At 41.4% G+C, this 17123-nt stretch overlaps 1 protein-coding gene across 6 annotated transcripts in view; it reads right to left on the bottom strand.

Annotated features, from left to right (window-relative positions):
* KLHL32 (kelch like family member 32) overlaps positions 1-17123 on the bottom strand; it is a 235870-nt gene that overhangs the window by 199214 nt on the left and 19533 nt on the right. The window contains exon 2 of one of the 6 annotated variants that reach the window (XM_039220425.1): positions 16115-16202. The exons of the other annotated variants lie outside the window; for them this stretch is intronic. The gene's annotated coding sequence lies outside the window, so the exon portion shown is untranslated. The remainder of the gene's footprint in view (positions 1-16114; positions 16203-17123) is intronic. 6 annotated transcript variants of the gene reach the window in all.

Here is a 17123-nt window from a genome sequence, read left to right as displayed (position 1 = left end):
TGATAATGTAGAGGGTGTCTGGATGGCTTAGTCAGTTGAGCATTTGACTTGATTTCCACTCATGTCCCAGGATCCCAGAATCATGGGGTTGGCATGGGGTTGGGCTCCAGTGAGCATGGAGCCTGCTTTAGATTCTCATTCATTCTCTCTCTCTCTCTCTCTCTCCCCTTTTCTCCCCTTCTCTCTTGCCTTCCCTCCCTCCCTCCCTCCTCCCTGCCCTTCTGCTCATGCTTTCTCACTTTAAAAAAATAAAAATAAAACGAAATGATGATGCAGATACTTATTTTTTTAATGTTAATTTATTTTTGAGAGAGAGACAGACAGACATACAGACAGAGCACGAGCAGGTGAGGGACAAAGAGAGAGGGAGACACAGAATCCAAAGCAGGCTCTAGCACAGAGCTGATGTGGAGCTTGAACCCATAAACCTCAAGATCATGACCTAAGCCAAAGTCAGACACTTAACCAACTGAGCTACCAGGCACCCCAATACATACTTATTAACATGAAAAAATACTTACATGTTATAAGAGAAAACCAAGTAATAAATCAATACATATTGTGTGATGCAAAACTGCTGTTGTAAAAATACATATTTTAGATATTAATAATGATTACTGTCATGTGCCATATTTTAAACTTTTGGTCATCCACATTTTCTAATGTTCCTACAATAAACATGAACTTTGACGTGCATAATTAAAAACAAGGGTAAACAAGTAAAGAAGGTTTCCATCTGTGTCCCCATCCAGTACTTACTAGACATAATAACTTTAGGGAAGTCAATGCATTCCAAGACACAGCTGCTTCATATATAAAATTGGGAAAATAATAAACGATACATATCAGGGCAAGAATGGGACTAAAACCTTTTAAAAGCAAAAGCACTCTGAAACTATAAAGCACTTGATAAACACTGGCTGTTATTACCAGCTCACAGAAAGTCCAATAAAAGACAACTCATCAAGAGATTAGGGGAAGAAACACTGATAGACTCTCAGGTGATGTGAGAAGAATAGGGGAAACACTGGTCTTCCCCACCTGCACAGGCCCTCTTGTGTGTGGCAATGCAGTTGTTCCTCAGGGCCACATTCAAGTTCAAGGGAGGCCATGGTTATGATGAACGTGGTAGCACTTAGCAAGTGTCCAGCATAGGAGGTGCTTTCCTTGCCTTCTTTAATTTATTAGGCACTTTACTCTTTTTTATGGATCAGAATACTAAGACATAAAGATGTCAGGAAATTTGCTGAAAGGTATACAACTGTGAAGTAGGAAAACCAGGTTTCCAAACCACCAGACCAGATCCAGAGGCCACATTCTTAACAATAACACTAAGCAGTAACACTAACAAAGGGAATATATTCCAGAACACAGTCATACCCTGAAGTGCTGAAGAGATCAAGACCAGTAGCTGAGAGCACAAAGTCCCAAGGCTGGAGTGCTATAGCAACATCACCTGCAATTCAAAATGAAGGAAATTTCCAATAATCTAAAATGGCCGAAGACTGAATAAGTTACTATGTGAGGTAGTATATCCATCACTGGAAGTAAAAAATGGGTCCATAACACATTTGAGGTTGCTCTGAAGCAAACAAAAATGGCCTTAGGCTTCCCTGATCCAGAGAAGCCACCAGCAGGGGATGAGGACCTGCAACCCCCACTGGCTGGTATGTCTCAAGGAGGTCCCTGCTATGGCTCAACTATGTCCCTGTCAAGGTTGCACATCCAAGTCCTAACCCCCATTCCCTTAGAGTGTGACTATGTTTAGAGATAAGGCCTTTAGCCAGGTAATGAAGGTAAAGCAAGGTTATATGGGTGAGCTCTAATGCAGTATGACCGGTGTCCTTATAAGGACACATGCAAGCACAGAGGAAACAAGCACGTGGGGACGCAGCAAGAAGAGGGCCATCTACAAGCCAAGGAAACAGGCCTCAGAAGAAACCAAAGCTGTCAACATCTTTATTTCCAACTTACAGCCTCCAGAACCAACAGAAAATAAGCTTCTGCCATTTATGCCCCCATGTCTGTGGGACTTTGTTAAGGCAGCATCTTTATTTCCAACTTACAGCCTCCAGAACCAACAGAAAATAAGCTTCTGCCATTTATGCCCCCATGTCTGTGGGACTTTGTTAAGGCAGCCCTAGCAGACTAATAATACAGCTCCCAAGGATGGGCATGGCCTACCCAGAGCAGGTCCTTGCCATCATTCTGCTCCATGGTGGAAATGAACCTTCTCCAGGCACTGCTGACTCCACCCATCGTCTTCTGAGCTTCTCTTCAGCTCACAGGCTGTGTTGTGCCCACAGACCCCCTGCCTCCAGGACTGGGACAGGGACAGCTCCTGCTCTGCTCAAAGGTGGGCCACAGGTAACTCTGAAAAACCATCCACCTCACAGACCCCTGGCCTGTGGCCAGCTGCCTGTCCTCTAGGGCTCCACAGGAGAACTAGGCTCCCCACTCTCACTTTTCTAGTCAGTGTTCACCTTTCTCCAGGTATAAAACCCACCACTCTTAGAGGAAAGTCCCTTCGGGGAGTTGCTCTGACTTCTATGCATTTGGTTTGTGTGTTCCACCAGAGGCTTCTCCTTCCCGGGTTTCATAAGTACCACAGAGGCCCAAGTACAGGGATGAAGGTCCAGGGTGTAGAAGTACTGACCACGTGCCTAAAACAACCTTCCAAAAGTCTGTTTCCAAGTATGTGCACCTGTATACTTTCTGCATAACTTCAGATAAGCATCTTCCTCAGGGGGGCTTCTACGAAGTTGCCTCCTATAGGTAACCCCACCAGTCTGTCACACAATGGCCACAAATGCCTGCACTCTTTCCAGTTCAGTTCTGTTCCCAGATCCACCCAGAGGGAAGGGAGAAACAACGTGTGGGGGGATGTGGAGGGGGGATGTGGAGACCCAGTTTCAGCCAAGACACCTGGGTACATGGTACTCATATGAATATAGGCAAAATCCTTCAGCCATCTGATTATCTCACTGCTCTGCTTAAAACTGTTGATATTAAGTCAAATTCCCTTCAATGGACCCATGCCAACATTTCCAGCACTGTGACCCACCACTTGACTTCTTGTTTCCTGGTCACAGTCATACAGATCTATTCATCCATGCTGAACTATTCTCTCTCTTCAGGGCACTGGTACCTGTCATGTTCTCTATCCAGGACTTTCTACTCCTCTGCTTTGCCTGGTTAGCTCCTATTCATCCTACAAATCTCAGATGTCACTTCACTTCCTCTGGGGAGCCTTCCCTGATCCTCCAGGTCTGAGTTAGTTACTCTTCTACACTCTCCAATAGCACCAATGCATCCATACCCACTACATAATCAGCACTACATACAATTACTTGTTTGGAGAGGCAGAATCTATTGCCTCAGCCTCATTTCTACCCATAGCCCCACCCCCACACAGTGAGCTCCTTAAGTGGGGTGACCATTCACCTTAGGGGTAATCACAGTTTTGCTCACTGACCTAGTATAATTACTAATTACACACCCAGTTGTCCTCTTTTGTTTCCTGATTTGGATGATAAATTATTTGGTCATCCTGTCTATATAGGCAGGATCCACATCAGTCTTGCTCCGTATCTTGAATCCCTTGGGACTACCACTATTCTCACAAAATTCCCCAAAGGAGAAAAAGTAAAAGCAGAGTGTATCTCCATTTTAGAATGAAGAACATGCGATCATGATGCTAGATTATGTGCATATATTGAATCACAATGCTTTGGCTTTTATTATGAAATTCATGCCCTAAGAAGAATAAAATGCTGCATGGAATATCCAAAATTTTTCTAGTAAGAAAGAGGATGAAGTATCTAGTCACCTCATGAATAGAGCTGGAGACCCTGGGAAGCAAACTGAACTACAATGTTTAAGGCGGCTCCCTGCATCACATTAGCACAGCCCTTTCCAGCTCTCACTTCAATTTAATTTCTAGCTCTATCACTCGTCTATGAATAGAAACATAAAATGCTTGGATCAATTACACCGTCTTGTCAAAATAACCTAACCGGCAATTATAACATCCTAAGGTACTTTTAAAAACTGTTGCCACAAAACCTTTTTATTAAAGAATTTCTTATAGCTCTTACACTACTCAAAATGAAGCCACTATCTGCTTCTTTATAGATGGCACAATGTAGATCTGGAGCATTTTCTAGTATACAAATTATTTGTATGATAAAAATAACATTATTGTATGGCAAAAATTAATCAGTGTGCCTCATTTACATAATCATTTTATTTCATTAGAAAATTCTCTATGAAGAAGTTCTTCATCAGACAGTAAAGGGACACTCTCTTCTGATTAATGATTGTCCTCTAACAAACAGAAAATATATAGTTTATAGTTCCCCAAACTATAATGTAGGCATAATCCAAACTCCATTTTCAAATGGAGAAAGCCTTACTGTTTAATTTTAAAACACAGAATCTTCACTCATTCAAGTGTTTACTAAAGGGTTAATATATTTCCAGGAATCACTGAACAAGATGTGATGGCAGACACAAAAGCATTAAAAATAGTCTCTGTCCTTCAAATAACTTACAAGATAAGATGTAACATCCACATTTGCAGTATCCTACCAATACAAGATATTTAGAATTTTCTTCTAATGAGAAATATACAATCTTTCCCTCATTTTAAATTGCTAAAACTGAGGTGTTACCTTAAATCAATATGTTCATTAATATACTACTATCCTTTTTCCCTTGAAAAGCTGATGTGTGTCTTACATCTGCAAGAAGCATTAGAACAGGGGAAGCACTATAGTCCAAGTGCCTACATTTTTTTAAATGATTACTTATTTTTGAAAGAGAAAGAGAGAGAAAAAGAGAACAGAGGAGGGGCAGAGAGAGGGAGACACAGAATCTGAAGCAGGCTCCCGGCTCTGAGCTGTTAGCACAGAGCCCAATGCACAGCTCGAACCCACAAACCATGAGATCATGAGCTGAGTGAAAGTCAGATGCTTAACCGACTAAGCCACCCAGGCACCCCTCCAAGCCTTAATAAGGAGGCTAGGAGTGCATGTACTCTTACATTTAATTACAATGACCTAGCAATGTAAGTATTAACTGGGTCCATTTTTCAGAAGCAAAAGCTGAAGTTCAGCAAGCTGAACTGCTTGAGGTTAAAAGAAAAAAAGGTGATTATGAAGCCAAGACTCGAATCCAGCTCTGTTACATCCTGCTGCACCACACTGCCTTCCCAAGGGCTAGATGGCTGCCAGTCAGAATGATGGAGGGAGGCTGCAACACGTGGGTGGCTCGGTGGGTTAAGCATCCAACTCTTTTGGCTCAGGTCATGATCTCACAGTTCATGAGATCAAGTCCCACTTTAGACTCTGCATTGTCAAGCCTGAATGGGATTCTCTCTCTCCCTCTCTCTCTGTCCCTCCCCTGCTCATGTGCACATACTCTCTCTCAAAACAAACAAGCATTAAAAGAAAAAAGAATGATGGAGGGAGGTGAAGCAGAGAAGTCCTGAAGGATGCAGAGAGAAAGGAGAAGGTTTTCTAAGATGAGAAATAAAGCACACCCAAAAATTTTGCCAGTTATACTTCTATAAAATCAGAACTGTACCAGCTTAAGAAAGAAACAGACATATATTCAATCTGCTATCTTTAACAGGAAGACTTTTAATAGAAAGTTCCACTTCTATACCCATTTAACCAATTACCGAATTGAGGTTTGAAGAAATTAAGAACTTCATGGAGATCACACAATCAGTATGGAAGCCCGGGTGAAAACCGAGGCAGTCCACCTACAGAACCGACCGTTTTTAACCAGCAAGCTGTCCTGTGTCTCCAGCTAGTACAAAAGTACAAATTAGACTCTATGCTCTTGGGTGTGTTGAACTTATCTGGAAAGCCTTTGATAAACACCCTAACTCTCTCAGACAAAATATTTGAACTTCCATGGAAACACAGACCTGACGAGGATGAATAACAAAGAACTGACTCTAACCATTCACTAACCATATTCCTAGTCTTGTCACAAGGTAACAAATGTTTCAGTATAACATTAAAATACCACTTACCATGCACCAGGAATCAAGGGCAAACAAGGAAGATTAAAATGACTTTGTAAAGCACAATTTCTGGGTGGTTTTTTTTTTTTTTAACATTACAAGTGATAAAAGTTATCACCTCTTAAACCATAATTTTCTTACAAGAAAATGTAAGAAGGATGTGGGCATGAAGCTGTTTCTTCAGCTGGGCTGAGCTACATATTAACTGACAACTGTGACTTATAGGGGGAGGGACCATGTTCCATTCATCTCTTTGTTCTAAGATCTTTATCCACAGAAGGCTTGCTAATAAGCTATTTACGTGAATTATTATTTTTAAATGTTTATATATTTTTGAAAGAGAGACAGAGAAAGTGCGAGCAGAGGAGGGGCAGAGAGAGGGAGACAGGATCTGAAGTGGGCTGTACACTGACAGCAGAGAGCCCAATGCAGGGCTCAAACTCACAAACTCTGAGATCATCACCTGGGCTGAAGTTGGACGCTCAACCAACTGAGCCACCCAGGTGCCCCATAATTTGGTTTTATTTCGGGAGTTAATGGTCTTTCAGCACAGATGCAGAAGTTCCAGATACCTCCAAAAACACTTTTCTCTGTCACTGAAAAGGCATCCTAAGTCTTTTACAGACTAGGTACATAATCCTAACAGTTTCAACATATAAAGACCCAACAGAAATCCAAATTTCATTTTCACTGAAAAATTACATCAGGGGCACCTGGATGGCTCAATGGGTCTGACACTTGGTTTCAGCTCAGGTCATGATCTCACGGTTTGCAGGTTTGAGTTCTGCATCCGACTCTGTGCTGACAGCTGTCACGATTCCTGAGAATTCTTTCATTCTCTCTCTCTCTCTCTCTCTCTCTCTCTCTCTCTCTCTCTCTCTCTCTCTCTCTCTCTCTCCCCCCCCTGCTTTCCCTCTATCTCTCTTTTTCTCAAAACAAACAAATAAATAATGGAATGGAATGGAATGGAATGGAATGGAATGGAATGGAAAGGAAAGGAAAGGAAAGGAAAGGAAAGGAAAGGAAAGGAAAGGAAAGGAAAGGAACATCACTTTAAAACTTTGACTTTCACAAAAACCCTGTGGCTGTGAGTCTTCAATATTAAGACAATATTCCATTGTCCTACTTTATACATGAGGGGATTCAGGACATACCACACCAAAATGTGGCACCTTGGAGTACTGAATATTACAAGCTGAAGCAAGCTGAGAAAGCACCTCCCCAGAAGCAGGTCATAAAACCCTGATATGAGAGGCACCCGCCCCCCACCCCATACACAGAGGAAAAGAACATCCACCCTTTTCTCCAAGATGCAGGAGGAATATGAACGATCAGCCCTGTTGTTTTTCCCACACTACTACACTTAGTTCAAACCATTTTTTATTCTATCACGTTTTTCCAAGAAATTTCTTTTTTCACCAAGCCTATCATAAAAGTGCTCAGATTTAATCACTTCTTTGGGACTTCAGTTCCTTATGAAACCTCCCATATCATGTAAAACTTAAGTTAAAATTTGTATGCTTTTATCTTGTGAATCTGTCTTTTGTTACAGGGATACAAAGATCTAGAACTCAGAAGGGTAGAGGAAAAATATATTTTTCTTCCCCTACGTATAGAATAACTAAGCAGCAAGATGAGGCACTTGAAATACTAAAATCAAAATTTTACACTCACCAAAGAGAACACAGAATATTGATCTGAACAAACAATTTTAAAGTCAATATATTTAATTCCAATTGTCAGTGGCAAACCATTTTACACAGTTTCTTGTCCTAATATCACTAAATCAACTAATATCACTAAAATACCTTTGAGAATTATCCAACTTACAGGAGAAACAAAAATAGGCATGTTGTACTTTCTGATTAACAATACAATTACACTGTGAAATACCTGTAAACAGTGCAAAATCATTAATCTCACTGGGGAACTCTGAAGATACTGTCTTATGAAATTATATAAGACATGTCATTAATAATTTACATAACCCTGTTATGATCCAGTCAAACAGAAGATATTAATATTTTTTTTAAAAAAGAAAAGTGAAATTTCTAAATTTCAACAAATTTGAAATGAGTCAACATTATATAAAAAGAGGGCAGCAACAATGGAAATGGACTCAGGGACTCTGGATCCAGGTTAATGAGTAACAATAACAAGTGTGGACAAATGTGACCAAGGGCAGAAACAGTGTAGCAGAAAGAGAAAACTGATAACCAGAGTGTCAGAGCTGGAGCTATGAAGACCCAATTCACATGAAGGGAAATGCATGAGGAGTTCTAGAATACTCATCCATCTGAAACTATTAACTCCCACTATGTGCCACTCCTTCCTCGAGGAGGCACAGTTTAAAACAAGACAATGTCCCTATTCTCATAGAACATATATTCCAGGGGGAAGAAAAAGCAAACAGGCAAACAAGAAAACAGTGGATAGCAACTGGGTGCTGCACTGAATGAAACAGCGTGATGTGACAGAATCAAAGAACATTCAGTTTGAACGGTCAGTAAAGCCTCTGAAGAAATGAAGTTAGATCTAAAATATCACTTGATTACACAAATGTCAGAATACTAAAGAATATTCCAAAGTCAGGGACAAGAAAGTTTTCCACATTATGTTTTGTGATTTGAGACATGTTTTGAATTGCTACATGACTTTTTGGCATGAGTCAGAAGAAGAGGAGGAGAGTGGAGTCTGTTTTCTTGGCTCAGTCAATAGGCTTGGGTGAGCTCGAGAGGTAGGAGGATGAATCTCAGAAGAGTGTGGGGGAGCTTGAGGGGAAAAAGGCTGTCAAATCCATCATGTTTGATATTTTACAATGACTGAAGTAGAATCCTTCCTTTATCAAAACTTGTTTCCCCGATGCACAAGAGCTAGGATCACATAATGTTGGGTTTCTTTATTTTCTAATGAAGACATATTGCCCTTTAGTGACATCCTAGCCATACACGGGATGTAGAGTATACAGTATTATATAGTATTTGCGAAAATAAAACCATCATGTTTATTTCATGAAGAAAGCATGCAAAAATTGTATCCTATGATTTCAACAACTATCACAGTAAAACAGGCTTACCTTCCTATATCACAAAAATTTTCTTCATAGCTCAGAAACTACCTCATGTCTTAGAATATTTTTAATCTATATGCCATTAAAAAAAAAAAAAAAACCCTTCGGTCTCACTGGAGAAGTTGCTAGGAATGTCACCTAGAGCAATCTACCAAGCAGAGAATATGAACCCAACCTCAAGTTTGAGGTATAAGGTGAAATAATTTTCCCAAGGTCACCAAGCTGGACAGTAGCAGAGCCAGGACTGGAACCTAGGGGAGCCTGACTAGAGTTTACATACATCATCATAGACTATGTTGCCTCTAGCATTAGCAACACAGAATAGCTGGACTCCAGGGATTTTTAAGAATGCAAAATCTCTTCCATAATTGCTTAGAAATTTCCAAGGCATCAGCTATAATAGTTTTCTGGTAAATATTCAACACAGCTATTTCTCTTTTGAACTCTGTAAACTCTAGCGTTGGGATCCAGAAAGGCATATAACATAAGGATAAGACTGCAAACGTTGTAGTCGAACTGTCTGGCTCCAACTCCCATCCCGCAAGAAATATGACCTTGGGCAAGTAAACCCCTCTGTGCCTAGTTTCCTCATTCTGTAAAAGGAAGTTAATAAGAGAATCTACCTTACCACACAGGAATGAGGGTGGGTTTAATGAATCAATATAAGTACTAAGAACAGTGCTATGAAAATAAAACATATCAAGGTGTTAGTTGTCGTCATCATGATGCCAAAGTGAAAAAGGGCTGCACACTTCAACCCTTCCTTATCTTCCATCTATGCTCCTGAACTACCATCATTCTAGGTACCGAGGTATAAGGTAAATCAAAGCCTCAAAGATGGTGATATATAACCCTGTAAAGATGCCTGGAAGATACTGCTCAGTACATTGACTATGCAGTGTTCTATTTAACAAGAATGTTGAGAGAGATTTCTTTATAACCATAGCATTCGATGCTCCTGAATGATTGGTTTTGTTTTATTCATAAATGCTTTAAATACAGGAACTAATCAAGTTTCACATTTTAGAGTGACTGCCAAGGACATCTAGAACAAAATATGCTCCCACTCTTGGTAAGTATCTAGAACCTAATGGCAGGCATTTTTCTAGTATTGTTCATAGTTTGTGTTACGTCCTTCCTTCACTTTTTCCTTTGCCAGTTACTTATCATTTATGTTAAACTACTTTCTTAAAAAATAACTAAGATATGAAACAATCTGTCTGGAAGAACAGGAAAGAGATACACAGGAAGATATAAGAATGATGATCTCATTAGGACCTATTTCCAGGTTTGTGGCTACAAAGTTGAAATCTGCTTCTAAGATAATGGTCTAAGAAGCTCAAAACAAACAGAAGGTAAAAATCATAAATTGAGAAGTGGACTTCCATTACCAATACCCCGCACCCCTGCCCCACCATACTTTAACCTGCCCAATGATCCATATCATAAAAAAATTCTCCATCCCCCTATTCCTCACAAAACAAAACAATAAAATACATGTAATAATACCAAGTTCATAGGCAGTGAAATGACCCATTCTTGATTCAATAACAAGTATTGGCTGAGTGCCCACCTCATCATAGGTATCCTTCCAGATACATGGGATATACTGGTGAACAAAACAAGAAAAATGCTTACCCCACTGAACTTACCTTCTACATAGGAAGACAGATAATAAACAATAAATGTGGCAAATAAGTAAATTATAGGGCATAAATTATAAGAGGGAGTGTTATGAAAAATATCAAGCAAGGTAAATAGGATCTGGATGAAGGATTTAAGTAAAATATTTTTTAGGAACTAAAACTAAATATTGTATGTAATTTTGAGTGATTAGATTGTCTAGAATGGTGGGGTGCCTGAGTGGCTCAGTAGGTTAAGCAACCGACTTCAGCTCAGGTCATGATCGCACAGTCTGTGGGTTCAAGCTTCACATCCGGCTCTGTGCTGACTGTTCAGATCCTGGAGCCTGCTTCAGATTCTGTGTCTCCCTCTCGCTCTGCCCGCCCCCCCACTCACTCTCTGCCTCTGTCTCTCAAAATAAAATAGACATTAAAAAAAAACTTAAAAAAGGGGCGTCTGGGTGGCTTAGTCGGTTAAGCGTACGACTTTCGCTTAGGTCATGATCTCGCGGTTCGCGGGTTCGGGCCCCGCGTCGGGCTCTGTGCTGACTGCCAGCTCAGAGCCTGGAGCCTGTTTCAGTCTGTGACTCCCTCTCTCTCTGACCCTCCCCTGCTCACGCTGTCTCTCTCTCTCTCTCTCTCTCTCTCTCTCTCCTAGAAATAAATAAAACATTAAAAAAAAAAAACTTAAAAAAAAAAGATTGTCTAGAATGGTATACATCAACTAAAACAAAACTTTTTAAATTTTTTTGACCTAAATAAACTCAACACTTAAAATGTCTGAAAAGTTACTAATTCTGTTGATACGTCCTTGGTAAAATAAACATTTTCTCAAAAGTCCAAACAAGTTACACCCTATCATTGGATGTAACACTTAATTCCCAGCCACATGCCTAAGAACCGTACTCCCAGAAACTGTTATAAAGCATTCCGTGTCTAACATCACACCCCATACTTGTAACGGCAGAAACTCCTGCTATGCAGGGGAGGCCAACTCATGAGTTCCAGAGTTTGTATCACAGCCTCCCAAAACTGGACTTGCGGGGCACCTCAGTAGCTCAGTCATTTAAGCATCCAACTTTGGCTCAGGTCATGATCTCACAGTTCATGGGTTTGAGCCCTGCATCAGGCTCTGTGCTGACAGCTGAGCCTCTTCAGATTCTGTCTCCCTCTCTCTGCCCATCCCCCACTTGCTTTCTCTCTCCCTCTCTGTCTCTGTCTCTCTCAAAAATAAATAAACATTTTTAAAAACTGGACTTATGCTCGAAGCCCCCATTATTCTCACCAGTCTACTCTATGCAGCAATGTCTGCTGCTCAATCTACTGAGGTGCAAACTCATGAAAGACTGATACTCCCTGGGTGCCACCAAACCACTTTCCTGAAAGAGCCACTGCCCAAGAGTGCCCTTTCCTAAAGCAACCCAAATTCTAAGTGCCAGCACTACCAGTTCACCAATGCCATTGTCCACTCTGGATGCCATAGGAGTTTCAGTCAAACAATGCTTCTGTGCCCTTCTCGCTCTTTGCAAAGAATCTCTCTTTCTAGGACTTGGACTTGATTCCAAGTGAACCTGGGCCAGGGGCAATCTGGGCAGCAAACACTGTGCTGTACTTGGAATCAAGCCTTTGCTCAGACACTAGCCCACTGGGCTAGAACTAAGCTTGTAAGCTTTCATTCTCCCCACAAGGTCTGTGATGTGCACTAGAGCTTATGCCACAACTTCTCCACATACACCCCAATCTTAGGGAACATGTTGAGATTTCTAATCTAAGGGAGCTGGATATGAACTCCTAGCTCTTTAGATAGGAAGCATAGTTATGGGCATCATGATGAGCAAAGGAAAAGTGCTGGAGTTAGCCTTGCTATCCACTGCCCACAACTAGCAGGCAGTTGGCACAGCAATGAGCTGGATGAGTGGGTAATAGTTTAAAACAACAACAAACAGGGGCACCTGGGTGGCTCATTGGTTGAGTGTCCATCTTCAGCTCAGGTCACAATCTCAAGGTTTGTGAGTTCGAGCTCCACATTGGACTCACTGCTATCAGCATGGAGCCCACTTCGGATCATCTGTTTCCCTCTCTCTCTCTGCAACTCCACTGCTCACGCTCTCTCTCTCAAAAATAAATAGACATTTAAAAAAAGAAAAAACAACAAATAAATATGAAATACACAAAGTTACATCACATTTCTCAAGTAAATGCTTTCCAAATTAAAATGTTTAGGGTAGTTCATAAGAGATCTATAAATTCAGTACATAAATATTGGAACTATATAACATAGGGCACATGCCATACCCAATGTGAAAAGAGTTATCAAAGTAGTATTATATTCTCAGTTTTATAAACTTAACAGCAAAGATGATCATTCTTCCAATGAAGAAGTTTCTATTTGTCCATTAAAATTTTTTCCTTCTGGGGCACCTGGGTGGCTCAGTCGGTTGGGCCTCCCACTTTGGTTCAGGTCATGATCTCACGGTTTGTGGGTTCGAGCCCTGCATTGGGCTCAGTGCTGACAGCTAACTCAGAGCCTGGAGCCTGTCTTTGGATTCTGTGTCTCCCTCTCTCTCTGACCCTCCCCTGCTCATGCTGCCTCTCTCTCTCTCAAAAATAAAACATTTAAAAACATTTTTTTCCTTCTGATGAAGAGTGAAGAGTAAATCCAGAAGATTCCACTGTAGAAAACAGTATTTCTGATATTTTCAAAAACATACCAATGGTAAGTTATAGACTTTTCTGCCACCTCACAAATATGAAAAGTGTTTTTGAAATCCTGAAAACAAAATGCATGTTTTACCCCAGCCTCACAACTTTCTACTAGTGTAACGTGGGCAGACCTATTAGCCTTTCTCAGGCAACACTGACTTCTCTGTAAGATGAGGCTAAAACTACCTCTTCCCTGATGCTTTTGGTGATACTAAATGAAATGAGTTTAAAAGTATTTTCAAAACTATGAGGTACATTATAAGCACACGGCATCATCAAACTCATTCTGCTACTGTGGCAGATAGGACAGAGAAATCTCTCCTAAGAACCACAGAGATCTAAGAAAATTGACTTGTTCCCCCAAAACAGTGTTCCTCCAGATACTATTACATAATTCTATTTTGTAAATAAGTTAGAAAAGACAATGGGCTAGACTTGACGTTCATTATCTCTACAGAACATGTTTAGCCAGAATATCTGAATAAAACAGGAATGAAAACATTTCATTATTGCCTAGGATATTCTAGATAATGCCTTTCATTCTGACACCTTGAATCTATGCTTGCCTCATAGGTAACATTTTCAATTATTTAAGCACTAGTTAATATCACTGGTGTCGGCATGATCAGTAATTACTGCCTTAATAATCACAGGCATCTGATTCCAGCTGCTCCCATCTTTGATATAACCATGAGCAACAACCTGGAGGACAGGAAATGACAGGGAAAGAATACAGCCGGGGGTCAAATTAATGCTGGTGTTGTACTAGCTTTCAGTGAGCTACTTCAGTCAGAGACACATGCTGAAAAGTGAGAGCACAGATTCAGAAAATGAGTGTCCTGAGAGTCTGCTACAAAATAAAATGTTTTCTGAATATGAGAATGACTTTGGAATCTAGCTCTGAAGAAGCTGGCTAAATAAATCATACCTTTAACAATCTCCTTTTGACTAATTATAAAAAGAATGCATCTGCATACTCATTTCCCTGCCAGATATGACTTCTCCTTCCCCAGATGGTTGGGGTGAGTGTCTGTGCATATGGCAAGGGAAGAACAGCAGGAAGCTCAAAGAACTTCACTGTAAAAAGAAGAAGTGAGGCTTATGGAACATGTCCTGTGTAAGACACGGTAAGGGCCATAAAACCAAAGACCAGCCAATGCAATGCTGTGTCCTGATCCCAGCTCTGCTACTGCCTCCCAGGGCAAGCCAGTTTGCTCTCTCTGGGCTTCCGCTTTGTCACGTGGAAAGTAGTGATCCAACTAAATCAGCTGAGAAAGTTTTTCGCAGCCAATGTTAAATTATCCAACACTGGGGATCAGCAGAAATGAGTAAAGCAGGTGTCAACCTGTGCATAGGTGAGAAATCTTCTTGGCAAAATAGTGTCGTTTTTCCTCCCTTTTCTTTGAAATAGATGTAAAAATCCTATGACTGCATGGATCCTCTGTGAACACCACCAAGAGACCCAGCTCTTTAAGAGACAGTTCTAGAAGAATACAGAATCTGCACCTACCATAAACCAAATATATTTTGAGGAAATTTTTGAAAAAAATAGTCCCATGATAGTCCACTACTCCATGATGCGGAATAAGAATGTGCGTGCATTTATGTGTGTGTGTGAGCGCACAAGTAAAGATGCGTATGTGTGTACAAATGTATGTTTGTGCAGGATTATGTACCTGTATGTATGTGCAGGGGTGTATGTATATGTGTATGTACATACGCACACATTGAGTGGAGGCATGAACAATCCATCTCACTCCTCTTTTCCCTTTTTGCCTACTTTGCCTCCTCTAAGTCTCTTGCACCCAGTGCAGTGCTTAAATAAATTTTTACAAAGTCCTGTGGGCAAGAAAGAGGTAAACGAGATCACTTATTTATTACTTAGGCTAGGTCACAAACTACTCTGCATTAGTGAGTGACTCTCTGCAGAATGGGGACATCAAAGGACCAGTGATGGTGAACAGGGATCAGAATTACCTGAGTAAATGTTTTTTCAATTTCTCTGTACCTTCTCCTCTCTCCCGCCCTCACTGAGATCGAATAGGACTCTTGGAGGATATTCTTAGTATGCATGTGCATACACATGTCACGGCTACTGATTTGCTGAGGTGGGGTAAAGATTAAGGATCGTGCTGCTAATGTCCTTTCCTGCTCTAACACTTTGGATATGGTTTCTACCATTGTAATACTTTCTAATTAAGGAAACACATAACCAGAGAGCAACAGAAGGCAACGCAACAGAACTATGCAGAAAACCGAGTGGCAGAGTAGATGAGGACTTCTAAAACAAGGGAAAATATTGTAACGTACGGCTAATCAAAAGTGGTGTCATGGAGAAAGTAGATGTTGAGCTAAGCTTGGTGCATAGATCTTGGACTAGGAAAGAGGTAAAGAAATGTGCTGGGAGTCAGGTATGTACAGCACCAAACAGCTGCAGAGGGTCACAGGCTGGAAAGACAGTGAGGGGGACAGCATCCATGCTGGGAGTAGTGCCAGGTTGGCTGGACCAGGATTAGTGAGGTCAGCTGACCTGAGGCTGCAAATGGCAACAGAGCCTGAACTCACAGCAGTGACTTTAGAGTCACCACTGGCTATAAAGCAAGAGAATGCTGGCAGAAAACATGGGGCTAAGGAAGCTCCTTCAGATCCTGGTGCCCAAGACCTGTCAGAGCAGAAAGTTCTCACCTGAGATTCATGAACAGACTTCAAGTATGCAACAGCCTCTACCAACATATGCCACTCTATTTCTGAATCCAGATGCATACATGGATTTCTGCACAGGAAGGAGGATCCACAGCATCTATTAGACTATCAGAAAGGTATGAGACAACCAGTTCCCTCACCTAACCAGTATACCACCCACACACAACACCTGACAACTAAGACTTCAGGAGAACAAAGTGTTATAAATTTTCCTCAGGGTCTTCTCATTGTGCACGGAGAAGATGAGTAAAGGGTAAAAGAGAGGAAAAGAGTAGCTATGTGGCACTATCCCAGGCCATCCTTGTGCAACAGGGACCCCATAGAGGGTCTGGATGGGGAGACTGAGAAGGTACCTTCCTGGGCTTGCTTTTTAGGGAGGTGTTTGTCAAAGGAAATTTCACGGACTGTGCAAAGTTGGCTGCAGCATCCAGACTTCACCTGAACTGCTTTACAATTATCATCTCCTATCAAATCTCTTTTGCATAATAAATTCAATTTCTCAGAGCTATAGTTTAATTTGATTAAAATGTATATTAAATCATTCAGGAAACTAATTTAAGGAATGAAATCTAATTAAGTATGGGGGAGCCTGGATGGCTGTCTTTTAAGCATATGACCCTTGATTTCGGCTCTGGTTATGATGTCACTGTTTATGAGTTTGAGCCCTGCATCAGGCTCTGTGCTGGCAGTGTAGACAGAGCCTGCTTGGGATTCTCTCTCCCTCTCAATCTGCCGCTCTCCCACTCACACTGTCCCCCTCTCTCTGGCCCTCCCCCACTCACACTGTCCCCCTCTCTGCCCCTCTTCCACTCACACTGTCCCCCTCTCTCTTCCCCTCCCCCACTCACACTGTCCCCCTCTCTCTGCCCCTCCCCCTCACACTGTCCCCCCTCTCTGCCCCTCCCCCACTCACACTGTCCCCCTCTCTACCCCTCTCCCACTCACACTGCCCCCCTCTCTACCCCTCTCCCACTCACACTGCCCCCCTCTC

Source organism: Hyaena hyaena, unplaced genomic scaffold (assembly GCF_003009895.1).
Source record: "Hyaena hyaena isolate Hyena2069 unplaced genomic scaffold, ASM300989v1 scaffold_887, whole genome shotgun sequence".
Taxonomy (NCBI): domain Eukaryota; kingdom Metazoa; phylum Chordata; class Mammalia; order Carnivora; family Hyaenidae; genus Hyaena; species Hyaena hyaena.
The sequence above is the reverse complement of the archived record's forward strand: the minus strand, read 5'-3'. Positions and strand labels throughout refer to the sequence as shown.